We start from the raw sequence: 6,241 nt of genomic DNA, 5'->3' as shown, positions 1-6,241 counted from the left end.
AAAGTTTCAAACCAATTTATTCTAACACACCGTTGAACATGTGGAATCACCACATTACCTGAGAGCCATTACCCTGCTGCTCATTTACATGACTAATGAAACAGGAAGCTGTCAAACTTCACATACAGACACACACGCGAGGATAAACGCCGCTATCACGCAGAAATCTTACCTACATCCGGCCGGTAATCCATGTTTACTCTCTGAGGTTTACCTATGCGGTGCATTTTGATAAAAGCTACACGATGAGCCAAGTGCTGCTCTGAGTGTTAAAGGTGTGGATGAAGTTGAAACGCTCCCCTTGTCATCCAGGAAAGAGAAAATAGCACAAAGCCGAAAATATGTGCTGATCAGACGTTTGTGAAACGAATGAGTGGCGATTTTTTTAAAGAAAGCCGAGCGTGGCGTATCGGTTTAACACCATACACGCAGAATGCAGTGGGGGGAAAAAAATCGCCTGGGAAATCAGGAAAAGGGCCATGAAGACGTTTGCCTCCCACACATGACCAGTGGCATCCAATGACAGGCGATGGAGGCACATAAAAAGGTCTATTACCAAGTTGTAAATTGTCCTCTCACAAAAAGGAATTTCGACTGCAGCAATTCTCTCCATCTTTGCGCATAATAGCAGAAGCCCCTCTATGTCCTCTAACCAGGAGGGCTCTCCCCTCCTGGTTTTTGGTTTCTCCATCCCAACCATCACATGTTGCTACAGCTACTAAAGTGCAAAAGAAGCCAGCTTCTTTTAAAATGTTTTAACTTCTTCATAAAGTTAAATTCTACAAAATAACAGACTTTTTTTTTTTTTTTGGTCAAATTGAATGAGTTTGTGTTGGCCATAACCAGAAAACAAAACTATGCAGCGTTTGCTGAAATAAAACAATTTTCTGTTTAACATTTACTCCAAAAAAGAAAGAGAAAACTAAAGAATTAGAAGCGTGGAACAAATTGTTTCTGCACCAGGAAGGACAAAGAAATGCCGTGTTTCCCTTCTTCCATTTCTTTTTGGGATGCGGCCTGTCGTCGACAAAACCCCACAAAATAAAACCAGCAGGGTTTTTAGGCTGGATTATGTGTGTGTCTGGACTAATGTTGTGATGCTTCGCTCTGTATTGATACTCCGTTGAGTTTTAAATAGATGTCGGCCTGCAGAACATGCGTGTCACTTTACTTTTCGTGAACATATCGCATACCATCGTCTCCACGCTCTTACAGGCCAGCTGCTATTCATAAATAAAGAGACAAAACTAGGGGGAAATGAAATATGGTATGAAAATTGTTCACGCTATTGAAGCCTGGAGATTTAAAGGCTACATAATGCAGCAGTGGTCGTGTAACATGTGACCATATCTACTGCTGCTGAAAGGAATTTCTTTTATTTCATTCTCGTTCGTCTGGTGGCAGGCCAGAGTCAGCAGTGTGCGATTTATAGTCAAGCTGTGGCTCTGGTTTCCTGTCTGTGTGAGTAATACAAGAGCTCAGGATTTGTTGCATTATACCACTATGACATTACTGAAACTCAATAGGTCATTCTATTGGAGGAAAAAATGGATTACTTTACTGTGGCGCAAAGATAGTTTCATTTTTCTCCCATATTTTTGTATACTTTTATTCGCCACGTTGCTCTGGACCAGTGATATTACCTCCAGTATGTTACACCAGTGCACGTTGAGCTCACCTTTTGTCATTAACTGCACAGGAAACAAAATAATGTTTACTAAAAAAGACTGCTTAATAACAGACAAACAAATCTAAATATGAACTAATGCGCCTTTTAAAATACAGAACTCATCTTAAGTTGCATAAATTCTCTTAAGAAAAGAAACTAGACTCTGCCTTTAGTTTTAAATCGCTGATATATGCAGTCAGTGTGTGTGTGTGTGTGTGTGTGTGTGTGTGTGTGTGTGTGTGTGTGTGTGTGTGTGTGTGTGTGTGTGTGTGTGTGTGTGTGTGTGTGTGTGTGTGTGTGTGTGTGTGTGTGTGTGTGTGTGTGTGTGTGTCTGTTTTAATTGCAGAAAGTGGTGGCAGACTAATCCTCGCAGCTGCAACACTGTTAGACACCTGGAAGACCAATAAAGATGAAACTCTGCTCAGAGGAGCAGCTCTCCATATCACCACATCCATTCCTGAGTCTGGAGGACTTTGTTTTTGTCCAACTTGACCAGTTTGAGAAGATGAAATCAAATTAGCTTTCTTTCAAAATAATAAAGTAAATTACAGCTTTGAAGTGTGTAATTAAATGTTTGAGTTATGACTTTTAAAAATAAGAAGCCATGCCCCAAAAGAGAATTTAAATAAACCAAGAAATCTGACATGTTGGTGAGATGTTTAACATGCATTATAAGTATGTTAATGTGACATCATCAGTTTTGCTTCATATTGTACAGTATATATATATATATTTTTTTTATTTTATTTTATTTTATTTTTTATCACAGAGCTCATTTACAAAAGGTTCAAAAATAATTTGGTGGTTTTATTTATTGATTTTAAACATGATTGCAGTGAATTCTTTTAGTGCTGGATGTTTGTCCCAACCGACCACATGGCGTCATATCATCCAATCATGTCAAAGTCTGTCCCACAGAAAGAGAATATAAAAACACTGATCCAAGATTTTGTTTCAAATTAAAATGTCACGGTTGTGTCATGAATACTGATGACTGTCTGAGCTGTAGACTCCTCACTGCGCCACTGATCTCCTGCAGGCTGAACACCTCCACCATCGTCCAACCACATTGTTTCCTTCAGGTTTGAAGCCGCATTAGTCTGTATTCCTCCGCGGTGTCACTCTGTATTCCTCCGCGGTCCTGTGCTGTCAGAGGAACGCATTGTAGTCCGTTCAGGTTCTTTATAATGTGTCACAATTCACTCTAACGCTGTCGTCAAACTGCAGTTGTTTGGTTGTGACTGTAAATGAAAAGCAGCTGAACCACGCTGGTTCACTGCAGTGGAGAAAATCATCTAATATGTTGGATTTTAAATCGTCTGGGTTTAAAAAAAAAAAAGAAGAAAAAGGGATCCGAGATATCGGTTTAATCATGCAGACTTTCAGAGTTTTGTTACAAAGGCAGGGATGCATTGCCTTGCTTCATTATAATACTGTTTTACAGCAGCAACTCTTTAATTTGACACTGATGAACAAAATGCTGCACGCAGTTGACATATGAACAGATTCATGTAGATTTAGGAATAACATTAAAATTAACACACGCTGTCCTGCATTTAAACATTTTAAACTATAAATGTAAAAAAAAAAAAAAAAAAAACGTTGCAAGCAATGAAATGTTGAGATAAAGGAACTAAATGTGACTGTATAACAGGTATTTATTATTTTGAATGAGGTGTTCTATTGTTCCTTTGACGCATTTTTAAAATAGAATAAACTATTTAACAGGATTTCACCCTATTAGGTTATAAGACTTCGATGCAGCACCCACCTGAAGCCAAATCATTTTGAGCACTAAATTAACTGAAGGACTATTCCCACATCCAAAGGTTGTATTTGTTCCTCTACTTCTTTAGCAAGTTCAGTGTTTACACTTTGTGGATGTTGTTTGTTTATTATCTGTTGTAAATGTTTCCAAATTTGGGGGAAATTCGACATAAATATGTTAATTAATAGTAAACAATGATGTGAAATTGCATTTTTTTTTTTTTAACGTTTAAAAAAAAAAGTCCAAGCGCACAAGTCGACCAACTGAAGGGAAACACGGTGTTTGTCAGAGCTTTGGGAATGCTTCAACATTTTACCCACGCGTGTTTCCAGTGTGTGCCCCTTGTCTAATTTCCTCAGCCATCATCGCGGCCTGTACACGCAGCCATGACAGAAATAACACAGGACGAAATGTGTGGAAATGGAGCAACAGCGCATCTGCGGGTGTAACGTGACTGCAGCCGACTGAAATAACTGCCCTCCTGTCAAGTCTGCAGCACGAGGCACATGACCGGCTAGCACCGCAGAGAGGATGACTGCATGGAAAGATTGGTCTGTGAGATCAATTCATGATAATAGTTGAACGTGAAAGCTGCCAGGATGTTTCCCTCCACACATCAACAACACGATCTTCCTCATGACCAAACACAATGCTCCATCCAGTAGTGTGCTGTGCTATCATGTTAATGATGATGATGATGATGATGCCTACTTTCAGTCACCTACGACCCCCTGCTACGTCATTAGTGGACGCTCGCGATGCACAAAGACATCAAACCAAGACACAAGTAATCAACTCCACGTGTCCTGATCATTTCTTGTAATCTGCTCTGAACGCCGCCGTCGGCCGTCAGTGTTTGGATACTTGAAACAACTGCAACCCTCATGACAATCAGCACTTTTAATGGTGATGGCTGAAGTAATGTTCTCTATCTCCTCAGGACACGAAGCAGTATGAATACACTCTTATATTCTTAAAATGGGATTTAATAGGATTTAAAGCTCTTTGATTAATTTGTTTAGAAGAACAGAAATTCTGTTTGTGCCTCTCAGTTTTGCACATATATATAAATAAATCTTCATTGTGGCTTTTTTTTTTCTTTTTTTAAAAGATTTATTTATTAAATACTTTAATATTTGAATAATGACTTTGTACCGTTTTGATTGTGGCTGCATCAATTACAAAGGTTAAATAGAGCACCGTGAGTTTTCTTACGTCACTGATCTGAAGGAAAACAAATAATTAGCTTAAATGTGAGCATTGAGGGGCTTGAATGAAATAAATAAGGCTGCACAGTGTTGCATTTCCACAGTGGGCCTTTGAGAAATAATAGTAACCATCAATATTTATAATCCACGGAAACCAAAAACTGCTTTATGTTTTCATAACACTAAATCCATTGAATGAGGTTCAGAGGAGGTTGTACCCTTTAAGGGGACTTTCTGAAAGTTGGCAACACTGGTTTCTGTTGTTGACTTCTGTTCTGTAAGTGATGAAAGAAAGTATTTCCTCCAACGATGAAAAGTGGCTGCTGTGTGCTGCAGACCTGTGACAGCCTATATTGCTGAAACAGCCTGCGAGCTGTAAATTCACCGCAACGCAGCCGATTCAACACAAACTGCGACTTTCAACTCTGCAACTGTTATAAAAGGAGCGCGGTCCTCTATGAAGACACATTTACCACGAAACAACACGTTTATCATATAAATCAATGAATGCATGGAGTTTGGTCCATGTGTTGTCTGCATGTTCCCACTGTGGAGAAGTTGCTGCAACTGAGACTTAAAGAACAACATCGCCCTCTAGCGCTGAGGTGGAAAAGTAAAGGTGAACAGATTGTGTTCAGAGGTTCATCTTTCGGGGTCTCACCTACATTTTAAATGGCTGGTGCCATTAAACGTAGTGAAACTTATAAGATCAAAAAAAAAAAAGGCTCTCGTGCTATGTTTGATAACCATCTTATATCCTGGTGGAATAAGTGCGCGTGGTTTGTTCTGACACAGAAGCAGAACATTCACCAGAAGGTAAAACTGCAGCACACACCAGGCAAAGTTAAGTTTTAGGGTTTTTTTTTCCCATCGTTGGGAAGTGCAATTGATGAATAAACGTGACCATTAAGGTGGGGGGTGATTTCCTCTGAAACAATTCATCGACCAGACACCCTGTGGAAAAAGTGTCTACACTCTGTTTGTCAGCAACAGACGCAAACGGCCAAGAAAAGGGGCTTTTCAAAGGACAGTGTAATTACTGGCCAGGCCTATAAACTAATTTAGGCCAGACGTCTAGCCATTTCTATAGCTTTATTGGACCGCGGTTCTTCCTGCTTTAAAGCAATTGTTCGTACAAGTTGGACAATAAATTGGAAAACCGCTGCAACACCTCTTCCAATCGTAAACACTTTATTACTTGTAATTCTGCGTTTTAAATCCACTGTTGAAAAAAGTGAAATTTAACCTCATCTGAGGTTAAAGAGCGATTTGATCCCTTTAGGTTCATGTGTTGGCTGCTAAGAAGAAAATTCAACTTTTAAACACTGACTTTTGGGTTAATAAATATTGTAGTTCAGGAATCTTCTGCAGCAGAGCAGAGCTTCAGGGAATATTTAAAAATAAAATAAAATAAAGTTAACATCAAAAAGCACCAATACACCATAAAGAATAAAGGTAAAAAAAAAAAAGTTAAATGAGATAATTAAATAAAAACAAATCTCTTTGTAATTTGGATGTTTAAGATACATTTTCCCAAATAGATCACGAGCTCACTTTAGTCTCAATATCGACGTATTTTCCTGCCATTCACATCAT

The sequence above is a fragment of the Brachyistius frenatus genome, unplaced genomic scaffold (genome assembly GCF_029030835.1).
Source record: "Brachyistius frenatus isolate BFR_SWC_R1_liver_20210118 unplaced genomic scaffold, ASM2903083v1 Contig_42, whole genome shotgun sequence".
Taxonomy (NCBI): domain Eukaryota; kingdom Metazoa; phylum Chordata; class Actinopteri; family Embiotocidae; genus Brachyistius; species Brachyistius frenatus.
The sequence above is the reverse complement of the archived record's forward strand: the minus strand, read 5'-3'. Positions refer to the sequence as shown.